General features: G+C 42.8%; 2 protein-coding genes and 8 non-coding genes across 11 annotated transcripts in view; 9 read left to right on the top strand and 1 right to left on the bottom strand.

Annotated features, from left to right (window-relative positions):
- Positions 1–18,421, top strand: part of LOC137490940 (uncharacterized) — a 627,578-nt gene that overhangs the window by 13,897 nt on the left and 595,260 nt on the right. The gene's annotated exons all lie outside the window — the stretch shown is intronic.
- LOC137490961 (protein NLRC3-like) overlaps positions 1–18,421 on the top strand; it is a 372,316-nt gene that overhangs the window by 62,489 nt on the left and 291,406 nt on the right. The gene's annotated exons all lie outside the window — the stretch shown is intronic.
- Positions 1,607–1,679, top strand: trnav-aac (transfer RNA valine (anticodon AAC)). The gene has a single exon. It is a non-coding gene; the product is annotated as a tRNA-Val (tRNA).
- trnal-cag (transfer RNA leucine (anticodon CAG)) lies at positions 2,931–3,013 on the bottom strand. The gene has a single exon. It is a non-coding gene; the product is annotated as a tRNA-Leu (tRNA).
- trnav-aac (transfer RNA valine (anticodon AAC)) lies at positions 4,343–4,415 on the top strand. The gene has a single exon. It is a non-coding gene; the product is annotated as a tRNA-Val (tRNA).
- Positions 4,522–4,594, top strand: trnav-uac (transfer RNA valine (anticodon UAC)). Its single transcript has one exon. It is a non-coding gene; the product is annotated as a tRNA-Val (tRNA).
- On the top strand, positions 7,267–7,339 carry trnav-uac (transfer RNA valine (anticodon UAC)). Its single transcript has one exon. It is a non-coding gene; the product is annotated as a tRNA-Val (tRNA).
- trnav-uac (transfer RNA valine (anticodon UAC)) lies at positions 10,013–10,085 on the top strand. The gene has a single exon. It is a non-coding gene; the product is annotated as a tRNA-Val (tRNA).
- On the top strand, positions 12,575–12,647 carry trnav-aac (transfer RNA valine (anticodon AAC)). The gene has a single exon. It is a non-coding gene; the product is annotated as a tRNA-Val (tRNA).
- On the top strand, positions 12,754–12,826 carry trnav-uac (transfer RNA valine (anticodon UAC)). The gene has a single exon. It is a non-coding gene; the product is annotated as a tRNA-Val (tRNA).

Here is an 18,421-nt window from a genome sequence, read left to right as displayed (position 1 = left end):
TACAGGGGAATTGGGTAGGCTAATTTGTATGTAGTGTGTGAATGAGTGTATATGGTTGTTTTCCAGTGATGGGTTGCAGCTGGAAGGGCATCTGCTGCATAAAACATATGCTGAATATGTTGGTAGTTCATTCTGCTTTGGCGACCCCTGATTAATAAAGGGACTAAGCTGAAAAAAATGAATGAATAAATGTTATATGGCAATTAAAGGTTTTGCATCTGAACTCTTCAAACGTAACAATTGTTTTTAGTTGTCCTGAAGTAAATGTTTTCCTCAGCTTAATTATCTGGGCTGTTTATTTATTTTTTTGACAGCAATACATTAAAAGCAGTTGGACGAACTAATGACTCTGGTATTTATTTTTCTGTTCTTGTATGTGTGGTGCTGTTGTGTGTCTTCAAATACTTGCATCAGTGTTGCTACTACCTGTCTGTTGACTATCTGCTGAACATTTACAGAATAGTAACCATGCTGTCTGTGATGTTGGCTCCTTACAGTCATTCACCAGCATTTCTTAATTTTTCACTTCATATTGATGGGCCTAGTGTGACAACAGATGAGCAGATAAATGTAACTTAAAGTAAACTAACTGTCTACTGAAAGTTGGGTTAAATGTAACGAATAGTTAGTTGAAGACTTTTGCAAATGCATGCATGAAATTTTTACCTAACCCTAACTTTATATTTGTTTAAAGTTCATTTTAAATTATGTTGTGTTGCTTCTTATAGGCATCTGAATGTTTACTAAAAGTCTATTGATAAACTGATTAACAACTACATGCAGACAATGACAACAAAAAATCTTGATGGTAAATTTTCTGAAAACTTGTTTAAGATTTGTTGCATATCTACTAATACACTGTAATACACTACAACCTAATTTGGTAGCATGTAACTTATCAAAAGTTTAATAAATGTTTAGGATTTGTTGCATATCTACTAATACTCTGTTGAACATCTGTTGAAGATTTGTTACATATCTACTGATAGATTGTTGACCATCTAGAACTTATTTTGGTAACACAACTTACTAAAAGTTTAATAAATGTTTACGTGTTGTAAAAATTGTAATGATTGCCTAAGAACATTTAAAAGACAATCTACAGATACTACCCAGATGAGAGTAAACAGATAAGAACTTGAAAAGTAACTTATGGTCAACAGACTATCTAAAGGGGGACCATCAAAATAAAGTGTTACCATTAAGAGAAGATTGTATCCTGGCACAAACATAGAAGATGGAACAAGGTTTGTAAAAAACAGATTTCCAGAAGGGATGGTCTTCTTACCATACAGTACCAAAATCGAGACGGCTGAAGGGCCACAGCACTTTAGAGTCATGCACACCAATCAGGTAAAAACCTGTCGACTACGCATGAGCTCAGACCATGTGATGAAGGAATGCCCAGAATTCAGGTGCTTCAAATGTGACGAAAGGGGACATTTCGCTAGGACCTGTACAGCTGTGTTGGGCCCGGATTGTAAATTGGCCCTAATACCTGCAGGGAGCTTGTCACGCTAAGTTGGCTTTATCCGCTTGATTGACAAACGCGTACACCTTGTTTTATCCTTGCATGCCTAAGTTCGCTGGGGAAAGCACTTGTGGGGTTTCTGTAGTGTAGTGGTCATCACGTTCGCCTAACACGCGAAAGGTCCTCGGTTCGAAACCGAGCAGAAACAGTGCTCTTCTTTTGGCGAGAAAATAATAGCATCCACTGCCGCACCAGCAATGATCGTCAACAGGCACCCAATCAAAAAGGGTTATCTGCTAGTTGTACTTCTGAAGGTTTCCATAGTGTAGTGGTTATCACGTTCGCCTTACACGCGAAAGGTCCCCAGGTGGAAACAACCTCTGTCTTTTACGACAATTGTCAAATCAGGCTTCTGTTGAGTATTGATGTTCACTGAAAACATTCTTTCTGCAGAGCGTTGTGAGGCTAGAAGTTTGAATTCAACTCAGTGTTTACCTCCCCTCGCAGTGTCGCAAACTTGCGTAGAATCTGATTTCTTTTAGCTTTGTGTTATGCATGAGCAGGTGGCCAGTGCGTTTGCTGGCCCTCCACGATGCGGACCGTACAAGACAGCTCTATAAAAAAAGACTACAAATACTTGAAGCACCACTGGCCTATTGGTTTCCGTAGTGTAGTGTTTATCATGTTTGCATTACACGCTAAAGGTCTCCTGTTCGAAACTGGGCCGAAGCATACAATTAGTGGACACTTTTGTTCAAAGCGACATACAATAGTGGAGGTATTTAGCGATTCAACAAGACGAGGCAATGCATACGAAAAAGGGCTATGTATTCCAAGTAATTTGTTTGTGCTCAGGGAATTTAGTGCTGGAGTAGGAGTGTCGTTTTCTTTAGAGAGAGGGATATTCACCGGGGTTCATGTGTACTCTGAAGAGATGGGTGTTAGCTGTCGTTTGAAGGAGACCAGTGTATCCGTAATCCGAGTGGGAATGGCAAAGTGATTCCACCAGCGTAGAACATTGAATGAAAACATTGTGGAAAGTGACTTTCAGTCTCTCTGCGATGGCACCACAAGACAGTGCTCTCACCCTAACCGGAGGCTCCTGTGGTTATCACGATGGCTTTACAAGCGGAGGGTCTCCTGTTAGAAACTGAGCGGAAACATTCAGATTTGCTTTTACGCGCATTCTCAATTGGCTCTCTGCTCACTGGATGATGCACGATACAAGGTCGTGGATCTGTCAAATGTCATGACTTGACGTTGTACGAGGATTTGACGAAAAACTGCCCTGCAAACCTTAAAAATCAACACCATCCCAGGACAATTCTTTTGATCCCCTTTCGGTGCACTTGCATTAAAGCCCGTGTGATGCGGTGCTTTGTCAGTGTTACTGTATCATTCGGACATGGTGGCAGGGAGTTAAAGACTTCAGCGAGAGCACATAGCCACAGGCTCGGTTTGTCAGAAGTGGGATTCGAACCCACGCCTCCAGGGGAGACTGCGACCTGAACGCAGCGCCTTAGACCACTCGGCCATCCTGACATGCAAGTTTGGCAGGAGCTGTCTCCTGGGAGCCACACCGCACTACCGTGACATGGAATCTGGTGTTTCACAGCTTGCCCAGCTCCAGCTGTCCACCTCATTGGCGCAGCAGGCAGCTAAGCTGTGCTCGGCTCCTGGGGCTGCGCCTAGTTTCAATAGCCAACACTAGACAGCTGTCATTGCTTACGACCACACCACCCTGAGGGTGCTATAGAGCAAACAGGAAGTGAGTTGGCAGCAGTGAGGAGAGAAAGGCTCTCCCCATTTTGCTTGTCTACCTTTTTGTTTATTGACCTTGAGTGGTTTGTTTGTTTGTTTTATTTTTGTCTTTAAAAACCACCTAACAGCAGCATTTTGCTGACTGAAGGGTGGTTATGTTGTGTTTTTTATTTTTAATCATGGACAGATTACCCGGCAACGACACGGAAATGGAGGGACTTGCACGAAAGGATAAAGAAAATGGGCTGGATAATAGACGAAGAGATAAAAAAAATGGACTTGACAGCAGACAAAGAGATAAATAAAATGAAGAGCCCGGCCAACGAAGAGGTGAAAAAGGTAAGGATAAGCAAGAGATACAAAGAAGAGTGTGCACAAAGGAAGCAACAGTAACTGTAGAAGTAGAAAATGTAAAAGATGCAAGAAGGTTTGATATAATCAAAGCAGTCACGGAGCTGATTGGAGAAGGAAGAATTCTGGCGGTGAGACCCAAACAAACAAGGGAGTATGAAGTAACAATGGAGACTGAAGATGACACCGAAATTTTAATAGACAATGGAATGACAATTAAAGGAGTGAAATCTGAAGTACGGAGGTTACAAAACAGAGACTATGTTGTTTCGTTCAAGCATCTGCCTGTTTACCTAGCTGATGAAGAAATTTTAAGCAAGCTAGAGGGATGGGGAGTTTTCCCCATGTCTAAAACTAAAAGAAGTCTGTATCCAGGCACAAGCATAGAAGATGGAACAAGGTTTGTAAAAAACAGATTTCCAGAAGAGACGGTCTCCCTACCATACAGTACCAAAATCGAGACGGTTGAAGGGGCACAGCACTTTAGAGTCATGCACACCAATCAGGTAAAAACCTGTCGACTACGCAAGAGCTCAGACCATGTGATGAAGGAATGCCCAGAATTCAGGTGCTTCAAATGTGACGAAAGGGGACATTTCGCTAGGACCTGTACAGCTGTGTTGGGCCCGGATTGTAAATTGGCCCTAATACCTGCAGGGAGCTTGTCACGCTGAGTTGGCTTTATCCGCTTGATTAACAAACGCGTACACCTTGTTTTATCCTTGCACGCCTAACTTCGCTGGAGAAAGCGCTTCTGGGGTTTCTGTAGTGTAGTGGTCATCACGTTCGCCTAACACGCGAAAGGTCCTCGGTTCGAAACCGAGCAGAAACAGTGCTCTTCTTTTGGCGAGAAAATAATAGCATCCACTGCCGCACCAGCAATGATCGTCAACAGGCATCCAATCAAAAAGGGTTATCTGCTAGTTGTATTTCTGAAGGTTTCCATAGTGTAGTAGTTATCACGTTCGCCTTACACGCGAAAGGTCCCCAGTTCGAAACTGGGTGGAAACAACCTCTGGCTTTTACGACAATTGTCAAATCAGGCTTCTGTTGAGTACTGAAGTTCACTGAAAACATTCTTTCTGCAGAGCGTTGTGAGGCTAGAAGTTTGAATTCAACTCAGTGTTTACCTCCCCTCGCGTTGTCGCAAACTTGCGTAGAATCTAATTTCTTTTAGCTTTGTGTTGTGCATGAGCAGGTGGCCAGTGCGTTTGCTGGCCCTCCACGATGCGGACCGTACAAGACAGCTCTATAAAAAAAGACTATAAATACTTGAAGCACCACTGGCCTATTGGTTTCCGTAGTGTAGTGTTTATCATGTTTGCATTACACGCTAAAGGTCTCCTGTTCGAAACTGGGCCGAAGCATACAATTAGTGGACACTTTTGTTCAAAGCGACATACAATAGTGGAGGTATTTAGCAATTCAACAAGACGAGGCAATGCAAACGAAAAAGGGCTATATATTCCAAGTAATTTGTTTGTGCTCAGGTGATTTAGTGCTGGAGTAGGAGTGTCGTTTTCTTTAGAGAGAGGGATATTCACCGGGGTTCGGGTGTACTCTGAAGAGATGGGTGTTAGCTGTCGTTTGAAGGAGACCAGTGTATCCGTAATCCGAGTGGGAATGGCAAAGTGATTCCACCAGCGTAGAACATTGAATGAAAACATTGTGGAAAGTGACTTTCAGTCTCTCTGCGATGGCACCACAAGACAGTGCTCTCACCCTAACCGGAGGCTCCTGTGGTTATCACGATGGCTTTACAAGCGGAGGGTCTCCTGTTAGAAACTGAGCGGAAACATTCAGATTTGCTTTTACGCGCATTCTCAATTGGCTCTCTGCTCACTGGATGATGCACGATACAAGGTCGTGGATCTGTCAAATGTCATGACTTGACGTTGTACGAGGATTTGACGAAAAACTGCCCTGCAAACCTTAAAAATCAACACCATCCCAGGACAATTCTTTTGATCCCCTTTCGGTGCACTTGCATTAAAGCCCGCGTGATGCGGTGCTTTGTCAGTGTTACTGTATCATTCGGACATGGTGGCAGGGAGTTAAAGACTTCAGCCAGAGCACATAGCCACAGGCTCGGTTTGTCAGAAGTGGGATTCGAACCCACGCCTCCAGGGGAGACTGCGACCTGAACGCAGCACCATAGACCGCTCGGCCATCCTGACATGCAAGTTTGGCAGGAGCTGTCTCCTGGGAGCCACACCGCACTACCGTGACATGGAATCTGGTGTTTCACAGCTTGCCCAGCTCCAGCTGTCCACCTCATTGGCGCAGCAGGCAGCTAAGCTGTGCTCGGCTCCTGGGGCTGCGCCTAGTTTCAATAGCCAACACTTGACAGCTGTCATTGCTTACGACCACACCACCCTGAGGGTGCTATAGAGCAAACAGGAAGTGAGTTGGCAGCAGTGAGAAGAGAAAGGCTCTCCCCATTTTGCTTGTCTACCTTTTTGTTTATTGACCTTGAGTGGTTTGTTTGTTTGTTTTATTTTTGTCTTTAAAAACCACCTAACAGCAGCATTTTGCTGACTGTAGGGTGGTTATGTTGTGTTTTTTTTTTTAATCATAGACAGATTACCCGGCAACGACACGGTAATGGAGGGACTTGCACGAAAGGATAAAGAAAATGGGCTGGATAATAGACGAAGAGATAAAAAAATGGACTTGACAGCAGACAAAGAGATAAATAAAATGAAGAGCCCGGCCAACGAAGAGGTGAAAAAGGTAAGGGTAAGCAAGAGATACAAAGAAGAGTGTGCACAAAGGAAGCAACAGTAACTGTAGAAGTAGAAAATGTAAAAGATGCAAGAAGGTTTGATATAATCAAAGCAGTCACGGAGCTGATTGGAGAAGGAAGAATTCTGGCGGTGAGACCCAAACAAACAAGGGAGTATGAAGTAACAATGGAGACTGAAGATGACACCGAAATTTTAATAGACAATGGAATGACAATTAAAGGAGTGAAATCTGAAGTACGGAGGTTACAAAACAGAGACTATGTTGTTTCGTTCAAGCATCTGCCTGTTTACCTAGCTGATGAAGAAATTTTAAGCAAGCTAGAGGGATGGGGAGTTTTCCCCATGTCTAAAACTAAAAGAAGTCTGTATCCAGGCACAAGCATAGAAGATGGAACAAGGTTTGTAAAAAACAGATTTCCAGAAGAGACGGTCTCCCTACCATACAGTACCAAAATCGAGACGGCTGAAGGGGCACAGCACTTTAGAGTCATGCACACCAATCAGGTAAAAACCTGTCGACAACGCATGAGCTCAGACCATGTGATGAAGGAATGCCCAGAATTCAGGTGCTTCAAATGTGACGAAAGGGGACATTTCGCTAGAACCTGTACAGCTGTGTTGGGCCCGGATTGTAAATTGGCCCTAATACCTGCAGGGAGCTTGTCACGCTGAGTTGGCTTTATCCGCTTGATTGACAAACGCGTACACCTTGTTTTATCCTTGCACGCCTAACTTCGCTGGAGAAAGCGCTTGTGGGGTTTCTGTAGTGTAGTGGTCATCACGTTCGCCTAACACGCGAAAGGTCCTCCGTTCGAAACCGAGCAGAAACAGTGCTCTTCTTTTGGCGAGAAAATAATAGCATCCACTGCCGCACCAGCAATGATCATCAACAGGCATCCAATCAAAAAGGGTTATCTGCTAGTTGTATTTCTGAAGGTTTCCATAGTGTAGTAGTTATCACGTTCGCCTTACACGCGAAAGGTCCCCAGTTCGAAACTGGGTGGAAACAACCTCTGGCTTTTACGACAATTGTCAAATCAGGCTTCTGTTGAGTACTGAAGTTCACTGAAAACATTCTTTCTGCAGAGCGTTGTGAGGCTAGAAGTTTGAATTCAACTCAGTGTTTACCTCCCCTCGCGTTGTCGCAAACTTGCATAGAATCTAATTTCTTTTAGCTTTGTGTTGTGCATGAGCAGGTGGCCAGTGCGTTTGCTGGCCCTCCACGATGCGGACCGTACAAGTAAGCTCTATAAAAAAAGACTATAAATACTTGAAGCACCACTGGCCTATTGGTTTCCGTAGTGTAGTGTTTATCATGTTTGCATTACATGCTAAAGGTCTCCTGTTCGAAACTGGGCCGAAGCATACAATTAGTGGACACTTTTGTTCAAAGCGACATACAATAGTGGAGGTATTTAGCAATTCAACAAGACGAGGCAATGCAAACGAAAAAGGGCTATATATTCCAAGTAATTTGTTTGTGCTCAGGTGATTTAGTGCTGGAGTAGGAGTGTCGTTTTCTTTAGAGAGAGGGATATTCACCGGGGTTCGGGTGTACTCTGAAGAGATGGGTGTTAGCTGTCGTTTGAAGGAGACCAGTGTATCCGTAATCCGAGTGGGAATGGCAAAGTGATTCCACCAGCGTAGAACATTGAATGAAAACATTGTGGAAAGTGACTTTCAGTCTCTCTGCGATGGCACCACAAGACAGTGCTCTCACCCTAACCGGAGGCTCCTGTGGTTATCACGATGGCTTTACAAGCGGAGGGTCTCCTGTTAGAAACTGAGCGAAAACATTCAGATTTGCTTTTAGGCGCATTCTCAATTGGCTCTCTGCTCACTGGATGATGCACGATACAAGGTCGTGGATCTGATAAATGTCATGACTTGACGTTGTACGAGGATTTGACGAAAAACTGCCCTGCAAACCTTAAAAATCAACACCATCCCAGGACAATTCTTTTGATCCCCTTTCGGTGCACTTGCATTAAAGCCCGCGTGATGCGGTGCTTTGTCAGTGTTACTGTATCATTCGGACATGGTGGCAGGGAGTTAAAGACTTCAGCGAGAGCACATAGCCACAGGCTCGGTTTGTCAGAAGTGGGATTCAAACCCACGCCTCCAGGGGAGACTGCGACCTGAACGCAGCGCCTTAGACCGCTCGGCCATCCTGACATGCAAGTTTGGCAGGAGCTGTCTCCTGGGAGCCACACCGCACTACCGTGACATGGAATCTGGTGTTTCACAGCTTGCCCAGCTCCAGCTGTCCACCTCATTGGCGCAGCAGGCAGCTAAGCTGTGCTCGGCTCCTGGGGCTGCGCCTAGTTTCAATAGCCAACACTTGACAGCTGTCATTGCTTACGACCACACCACCCTGAGGGTGCTATAGAGCAAACAGGAAGTGAGTTGGCAGCAGTGAGAAGAGAAAGGCTCTCCCCATTTTGCTTGTCTACCTTTTTGTTTATTGACCTTGAGTGGTTTGTTTGTTTGTTTTATTTTTGTCTTTAAAAACCACCTAACAGCAGCATTTTGCTGACTGAAGGGTGGTTATGTTGTGTTTTTTTTTTTTAATCATGGACAGATTACCCGGCAACGACATGGAAATGGAGGGACTTGCACGAAAGGATAAAGAAAATGGGCTGGATAATAGACGAAGAGATAAAAAAATGGACTTGACAGCAGACAAAGAGATAAATAAAATGAAGAGCCCGGCCAACGAAGAGGTGAAAAAGGTAAGGATAAGCAAGAGATACAAAGAAGAGTGTGCACAAAGGAAGCAACAGTAACTGTAGAAGTAGAAAATGTAAAAGATGCAAGAAGGTTTGATATAATCAAAGCAGTCACGGAGCTGATTGGAGAAGGAAGAATTCTGGCGGTGAGACCCAAACAAACAAGGGAGTATGAAGTAACAATGGAGACTGAAGATGACACCGAAATTTTAATAGACAATGGAATGACAATTAAAGGAGTGAAATCTGAAGTACGGAGGTTACAAAACAGAGACTATGTTGTTTCGTTCAAGCATCTGCCTGTTTACCTAGCTGATGAAGAAATTTTAAGCAAGCTAGAGGGATGGGGAGTTTTCCCCATGTCTAAAACTAAAAGAAGTCTGTATCCAGGCACAAGCATAGAAGATGGAACAAGGTTTGTAAAAAACAGATTTCCAGAAGAGACGGTCTCCCTACCATACAGTACCAAAATCGAGACGGCTGAAGGGGCACAGCACTTTAGAGTCATGCACACCAATCAGGTAAAAACCTGTCGACTACGCATGAGCTCAGACCATGTGATGAAGGAATGCCCAGAATTCAGGTGCTTCAAATGTGACGAAAGGGGACATTTCGCTAGGACCTGTACAGCTGTGTTGGGCCCGGATTGTAAATTGGCCCTAATACCTGCAGGGAGCTTGTCACGCTGAGTTGGCTTTATCCGCTTGATTGACAAACGCGTACACCTTGTTTTATCCTTGCACGCCTAACTTCGCTGGAGAAAGCGCTTGTGGGGTTTCTGTAGTGTAGTGGTCATCACGTTCGCCTAACACGCGAAAGGTCCTCGGTTCGCAACCGAGCAGAAACAGTGCTCTTCTTTTGGCGAGAAAATAATAGCATCCACTGCCGCACCAGCAATGATCGTCAACAGGCATCCAATCAAAAAGGGTTATCTGCTAGTTGTATTTCTGAAGGTTTCCATAGTGTAGTAGTTATCACGTTCGCCTTACACGCGAAAGGTCCCCAGTTCGAAACTGGGTGGAAACAACCTCTGGCTTTTACGACAATTGTCAAATCAGGCTTCTGTTGAGTACTGAAGTTCACTGAAAACATTCTTTCTGCAGAGCGTTGTGAGGCTAGAAGTTTGAATTCAACTCAGTGTTTACCTCCCCTCGCGTTGTCGCAAACTTGCATAGAATCTGATTTCTTTTAGCTTTGTGTTGTGCATGAGCAGGTGGCCAGTGCGTTTGCTGGCCCTCCACGATGCGGACCGTACAAGACAGCTCTATAAAAAAAGACTATAAATACTTGAAGCACCACTGGCCTATTGGTTTCCGTAGTGTAGTGTTTACCATGTTTGCATTACACGCTAAAGGTCTCCTGTTCGAAACTGGGCCGAAGCATACAATTAGTGGACACTTTTGTTCAAAGCGAAATACAATAGTGGAGGTATTTAGCGATTCAACAAGACGAGGCAATGCATACGAAAAAGGGCTATATATTCCAAGTAATTTGTTTGTGCTCAGGTGATTTAGTGCTGGAGTAGGAGTGTCGTTTTCTTTAGAGAGAGGGATATTCACCGGGGTTCGGGTGTACTCTGAAGAGATGGGTGTTAGCTGTCGTTTGAAGGAGACCAGTGTATCCGTAATCCGAGTGGGAATGGCAAAGTGATTCCACCAGCGTAGAACATTGAATGAAAACATTGTGGAAAGTGACTTTCAGTCTCTCTGCGATGGCACCACAAGACAGTGCTCTCACCCTAACCGGAGGCTCCTGTGGTTATCACGATGGCTTTACAAGCGGAGGGTCTCCTGTTAGAAACTGAGCGGAAACATTCAGATTTGCTTTTACGCGCATTCTCAATTGGCTCTCTGCTCACTGGATGATGCACGATACAAGGTCGTGGATCTGTCAAATGTCATGACTTGACGTTGTACGAGGATTTGACGAAAAAATGCCCTGCAAACCTTAAAAATCAACACCATCCCAGGACAATTCTTTTGATCCCCTTTCGGTGCACTTGCATTAAAGCCCGCGTGATGCGGCGCTTTGTCAGTGTTACTGTATCATTCGGACATGGTGGCAGGGAGTTAAAGACTTCAGCCAGAGCGCATCGCCACAGGCTCTGTTTGTCAGAAGTGAGATTCGAACCCACAGCTCCAGGGGAGACTGCGACCTGAACGCAGCGCCTAAGACCGCTCGGCCATCCTGACATGCAAGTTTGGCAGGAGCTGTCTCCTGGGAGCCACACCGCACTACCGTGACATGGAATCTGGTGTTTCACAGCTTGCCCAGCTCCAGCTGTCCACCTCATTGGCGCAGCAGGCAGCTAAGCTGTGCTCGGCTCCTGGGGCTGCGCCTAGTTTCAATAGCCAACACTTGACAGCTGTCATTGCTTACGACCACACCACCCTGAGGGTGCTATAGAGCAAACAGGAAGTGAGTTGGCAGCAGTGAGGAGAGAAAGGCTCTCCCCATTTTGCTTGTCTACCTTTTTGTTTATTGACCTTGAGTGGTTTGTTTGTTTTATTTTTGTCTTTAAAAACCACCTAACAGCAGCATTTTGCTGACTGAAGGGTGGTTATGTTGTGTTTTTTATTTTTAATCATGGACAGATTACCCGGCAACGACACGGAAATGGAGGGACTTGCACGAAAGGATAAAGAAAATGGGCTGGATAATAGACGAAAAGATAAAAAAATGGACTTGACAGCAGACAAAGAGATAAATAAAATGAAGAGCCCGGCCAACGAAGAGGTGAAAAAGGTAAGGATAAGCAAGAGATACAAAGAAGAGTGTGCACAAAGGAAGCAACAGTAACTGTAGAAGTAGAAAATGTAAAAGATGCAAGAAGGTTTGATATAATCAAAGCAGTCACGGAGCTGATTGGAGAAGGAAGAATTCTGGCGGTGAGACCCAAACAAACAAGGGAGTATGAAGTAACAATGGAGACTGAAGATGACACCGAAATTTTAATAGACAATGGAATGACAATTAAAGGAGTGAAATCTGAAGTACGGAGGTTACAAAACAGAGAATATGTTGTTTCGTTCAAGCATCTGCCTGTTTACCTAGCTGATGAAGAAATTTTAAGCAAGCTAGAGGGATGGGGAGTTTTCCCCATGTCTAAAACTAAAAGAAGTCTGTATCCAGGCACAAGCATAGAAGATGGAACAAGGTTTGTAAAAAACAGATTTCCAGAAGAGACGGTCTCCCTACCATACAGTACCAAAATCGAGACGGCTGAAGGGGCACAGCACTTTAGAGTCATGCACACCAATCAGGTAAAAACCTGTCGACTACGCATGAGCTCAGACCATGTGATGAAGGAATGCCCAGAATTCAGGTGCTTCAAATGTGACGAAAGGGGACATTTCGCTAGGACCTGTACAGCTGTGTTGGGCCCGGATTGTAAATTGGCCCTAATACCTGCAGGGAGCTTGTCACGCTGAGTTGGCTTTGTCCGCTTGATTGACAAACGCGTACACCTTGTTTTATCCTTGCATGCCTAACTTCGCTGGAGAAGCGCTTGTGGGGTTTCTGTAGTGTAGTGGTCATCACGTTCGCCTAACACGCGAAAGGTCCTCGGTTCGAAACCGAGCAGAAACAGTGCTCTTCTTTTGGCGAGAAAATAATAGCATCCACTGCCTCACCAGCAATGATCGTCAACAGGCACCCAATCAAAAAGGGTTATCTGCTAGTTGTACTTCTGAAGGTTTCCATAGTGTAGTGGTTATCACGATCGCCTTACACGCGAAAGGTCCCCAGTTCGAAACTGGGTGGAAACAACCTCTGTCTTTTACGACAATTGTCAAATCAGGCTTCTGTTGAGTACTGACGTTCACTGAAAACATTCTTTCTGCAGAGAGTTGTGAGGCTAGAAGTTTGAATTCAACTCAGTGTTTACCTCCCCTCGCGTTGTCGCAAACTTGCATAGAATCTGATTTCTTTTAGCTTTGTGTTATGCATGAGCAGGTGGCCAGTGCGTTTGCTGGCCCTCCACGATGCGGACCGTACAAGACAGCTCTATAAAAAAAGACTACAAATACTTGAAGCACCACTGGCCTATTGGTTTCCGTAGTGTAGTGTTTATCATGTTTGCATTACACGCTAAAGGTCTCCTGTTCGAAACTGGGCCGAAGCATACAATTAGTGGACACTTTTGTTCAAAGCGACATACAATAGTGGAGGTATTTAGCGATTCAACAAGACGAGGCAATGCATACGAAAAAGGGCTATATATTCCAAGTAATTTGTTTGTGCTCAGGGAATTTAGTGCTGGAGTAGGAGTGTCGTTTTCTTTAGAGAGAGGGATATTCACCGGGGTTCGGGTGTACTCTGAAGAGATGGGTGTTAGCTGTCGTTTGAAGGAGACCAGTGTATCCGTAATCCGAGTGGGAATGGCAAAGTGATTCCACCAGCGTAGAACATTGAATGAAAACATTGTGGAAAGTGACTTTCAGTCTCTCTGCGATGGCACCACAAGACAGTGCTCTCACCCTAACCGGAGGCTCCTGTGGTTATCACGATGGCTTTACAAGCGGAGGGTCTCCTGTTAGAAACTGAGCGGAAACATTCAGATTTGCTTTTACGCGCATTCTCAATTGGCTCTCTGCTCACTGGATGATGCACGATACAAGGTCGTGGATCTGTCAAATGTCATGACTTGACGTTGTACAAGGATTTGACGAAAAAATGCCCTGCAAACCTTAAAAATCAACACCATCCCAGGACAATTCTTTTGATCCCCTTTCGGTGCACTTGCATTAAAGCCCGCGTGATGCGGCGCTTTGTCAGTGTTACTTTATCATTCGGACATGGTGGCAGGGAGTTAAAGACTTCAGCCTGAGCGCATCGCCACAGGCTCGGTTTGTCAGAAGTGGGATTCGAACCCACGCCTCCAGGGGAGACTGCGACCTGAACGCCAGCTGCCGAAGGATAGTCCGACAATATTTCACAAATGTTGAAGATGAGAGCCAATCGGAGCGATACGCTCTAACATTGTAGCCAATCACGTTGCAGCGCTTCAACATTTGCATCCAATCGCGGACCGGAATTCTCAACATTTGACCAATCAGAGTCGAGACAATGTTGAAGCCGGGGGGTAGGAACTGTTCCAAGAATCACCGCTAGGTGTGCAGTCAAACAGGTTAGTCAGATGTCAATCAATTTTCTGAACTGAGCCGAAGGTACACGAAGGAATGACACGGTCCTCTGGAGGCGGGTCAGAGGTAAAAAAAAAGTTCATTGACCATCAGTGATATTCAACGAACAGCATCATTCGACAGAGCACAGCATCGTTTTGCTTGCAGTAAAGGATTTTTTCCGATAGTGATTTCTTAAAAAAGGTAGGAAAAACTACACAATTGCACGAATTAATGTTTTAGTGTGTTGTATTTCAAATTTGGATACTTTAATTCAAAACCGTTTAATTTATAGGAGAAAAATGTCTGAAAAATCTCATAAAGCCATGTCAGACGCTCACTGGATTTCACGTTTGAAAAAGTTTGCCAGCACAGGAGTTTGGCCATCAAATGAGGGCAACAGGCCAGCTCCTCAACAAAAAAAGTGGCATGAGATTTATCAAAGGGTGTGTATTTCATTTACATGATATAACGTTTGCTCAAATTTGCTTAACAGAGTAACGTTAACTTGTTAGGCTTCAGTACATTCAGTACAGTATCTGTGTAAAACATGTCATACTTGTTTTTAAATATTAAAGAGCCCATATTATGGGTTTTTGAAAATTCCCCTCCATGTAGTGTGTAACACAGCTCTAAGTGAAGTGAAGTATCCAGCTAAGGCTTAAATCTGTAAGAATACAGTGTTTAAAACTGTTGATTCATCTATAAAAGAGTCGAATCATAGTGCTTCAAACGAGTCGCCTTGATACCGACTCATTAGGTGTTTCGCCATGACGTACGAACGAAACAAAGTTTTTCACGTGCACGCGCAAACCCGGGAGATTTCAAACCTGAGGCCCCGCCCTCTGACGCAGTAACCCAGACACACACACACACACACCCACAAACACACGCACACCCACAAACACACGCACACAAACATGCCGGTCGATTGAAGTCACACTGCAGATGGATATTATATTGAGTCTCTACCCAAAGATGAAACATCAGCATTATAGCCAAGCAGTTGGAAACTTCTGGAAGCTACATGCTACAAAGAATACTTCATCTGAGTTTGTTAAAGGAAGGATCAGTAAAGAGTAACTGATGGACGTCAGGATGGGTTTCTTCCTACATTTCTCAAGTGTAAGTACGTGCGGTTAAAGTTGTTGCCTCGTTTACTCTAGCTTGCAAATGTATTTAGTTGTGATTTGTTACTTGTAACCGCGAGTACTGTATCAGGTTAACTGGATATATTATCTTATCGCGTGCAAAGTCACGTTAAAAACGCGACGCGTGCTGTTTGTTTATGGAGCTCCGTGCTAGAGTTCTGCTCCCGCGATTTATTCGGAAATGTATTCCCGCGCCGCAGAAATCTGGCGCGGGGAGAGGGAGAGAGAGAGAGAGAGAGAGAGAGAGAGAACGAACGAACGAGCTTTGTGTACTTTGTGCTGTGTGTGTGTTTTGATACAGACAGCTTGGCTGTCTGGACTGTATACTGGGTGATATTTGGTTGTGTTCTCCGCTCTAGCGGGACCGGGCGCGGCGGGCAGAAAACGGAGCGGGTTCTCAGGCTAAAACCTGGCGGGTGCGGGCTGAAGCGGGAGCGTTGTCATCCGGAGGTGTGTGTGTGTTTTTGTGTGTGTGTGGTATGGCGAGTACACGACTGTCTCCTTCGTTCGGTTATCCGTGGCACTATCCACTCGCCATAGTGTGGCAGCTAAAGTCCACTTCTACACTATCGAGCGTGTATGAACTGTGATTACTTTTTAAATTGCTGATTAGCTATTGGCCATTTCCCTCTCTGACTGAAGGCAGTCGACCAATCGCGACAGACTGTCATCGGCCCAATCAGCGCAGATTAGCTTCGCGCTAAGGAGGGGTTTGGGAACAAATGAATCACTGGACGATTCATACAGGAGTCGCTGGGATAATTAGATAAAAATAAATGCAGATTATAAGACCATGAAAGTGTTTTTTGACCTTGCATGCATATTAGACTGTTGTTGGAGACCCTTACAACCAAGATATGACCTTATTTCATGTATAATATGGGCTCTTTAAAGTGTTTTAAATTGCATGTATTTTGAGAGTTACTTTGAATAATTTAGTAAGTTTGACCATTTATGAGAGAGATTTGAAAAGGTGGGGGAAGGGATTATGAGTGTACAGTATACAGCATGTGGTTTTAAGGCCTGAAATGTTCCTGTCCAGTTCCTTTGATTCTTCTTTTCGTTTTTGGAGATACAAACTGTACGATTACATATTAGACAAATATTAAACACATTCTAGAAACAGTGGTAAATTAATTTATAGAGCTATTGTGTGCTTTATTAAGGGAGTCATTGAGTTAAAATTCTTGTTTAGTTATAAAAGTTTTTGTATTGTGTAAAATTATTTATTATATTTTTCATGATTTTTTCAGATTGAGAAATGCCCATTGCAATCTCGTGGGCAGAGGACTTTGCTTGGAGGTGTGCTGAAATGCACATGTGGTTTTCACACTCAAAAGGTACATTTTTGAGTCAATATGTGTTTATTTTTATTTACTAGAATGCCTTTCCTTTTTTATGATTATATGTATTTTTGTGATTATTTTCAGCATAGTACTGCTTCTGCTGCTCCAGCACAAACGGTGCAACAACCTGCCCCTACTGTACCTGCTGAGGAGGTGATGGAGACGAGACAACTTGAGGCCCAGCCCCAGCCCCCGTCTACTCCATCAGTGGCATCAAAGATTTCACCGCAATTGTCAATGGTACATTTTTTTTTAAATCAAAAGAAATGACAATTTCAGTGTTTCAAGAGTTCAAGGTGTTCAAAGTTCAGTTCAAAGTTCAAACATAGGAGAGAAAAGAACAAAAAGCAATAAAAAAGTTGAGGTGTTGCTAGAGACCTGCTTCTTTTCACACCTCTTGCACAGTGGGGGGTAGCAGACCGTTGCTGATTGGTCGGTTTGAGTTTCTGTGATTGGATTAAATTACATGGTCAGGTCATGGTCAGGGTCACAGTTTTTTAAGCTACATTTTAACCTCTTGTCTTCAGATAATGATACATAATAAACACTAATAGTAAATACTTTGTTTTGATTTTAAGTGTAAGCTAAAATTTGTACTTTTTCTAAACAACGAGTCTGAGGTATTATCTTGAAAAAGTACTTATTTAAAAAAATATATATATTTTTTTTGCTACCACAGGTATGATAATATTTTTTCTTCTGGGAGAAAGTCTTATTTGTTTTATTTCGAATACATTTTTCAAGGTCAATATTATGAGCCTCTTTAAGGTTTTTTTTTTTTTTTTGGCATAGTCTACAAAACAAACCATCGTTATACAATAACTTGCCTAATTACCCTAACCTGCCTATTTAACCTAATTTACCTAGTTAAACCTTCAAATGTCACTTTAAGTGGTATAAAAGTGTCTTGAAGAATATCTAGTCAAATATTATTTACTGTCATCAGGGCAAAGATAAAATAAAACAGTTCTTAGGAATGAGTTATTAAAACTTTGATGTTTAAAAAAATGTGCTGAACAAATCTTCTCTCCATTAAACAGAAATTGGTGGAAAAAAATAAAAAAGCGGGCTAATAAATCAGACTTCAACTGTATATAACACATAGTGTGATGTTGTAATATACAATGTATGTTTTTGTTGAAAAGCATGATGTAATAATAGTACAATAATACTGTATATAACATAATGCAATACTTTATTCCTTTGGTAGTAAAAAAAAAATATTTGTTTGCATATTGCTCCTTGATCCAGAAAACTATAATTTTAATCAAAGCCTAATGTGTCACATTTATTTGCAATGAACCAGTTGTCTAATTAAATCTATTCTAACTTATATCTTATTTCTACCTGTAAAAGTAGCAGAGGGTGGTAGTAAAAAACAGCTTGAACTCGAAACACTGTAGAGAAATCAAACTGATTGTACAACAGACATATAGAAAGATAGTTTCTAATTGCTTAAAATGTAATGTGATATACACTAATGTTCAAAAAATGATTATTGTTAAAATATAAAAGCTTAATATTAATCATATATTGCAAGAATTCTATTGTTTGATTTGCTCATAAATTAAGTAGATTTTATTTGATTTGAATTGTTTGAATAAATTATTCTTTATTTATTTAATTTGCCTATATTATTATTTCACATTATTGTAGTTTTTACTAAATATTTGATCAAATAAATGTAGCCTTGATAAACATAATTAAAACATTAAAAAATACATTCAGCAGATCGCAAACCT

This window comes from Danio rerio, chromosome 4, assembly GCF_052040795.2.
Source record: "Danio rerio strain M-AB ecotype USA chromosome 4, GRCz13ab, whole genome shotgun sequence".
In the NCBI taxonomy this organism is placed as follows: Eukaryota; Metazoa; Chordata; class Actinopteri; order Cypriniformes; family Danionidae; genus Danio; species Danio rerio.
Note: the sequence above shows the minus strand (reverse complement) of the source record. Positions and strands in the feature narration are given on the sequence as shown.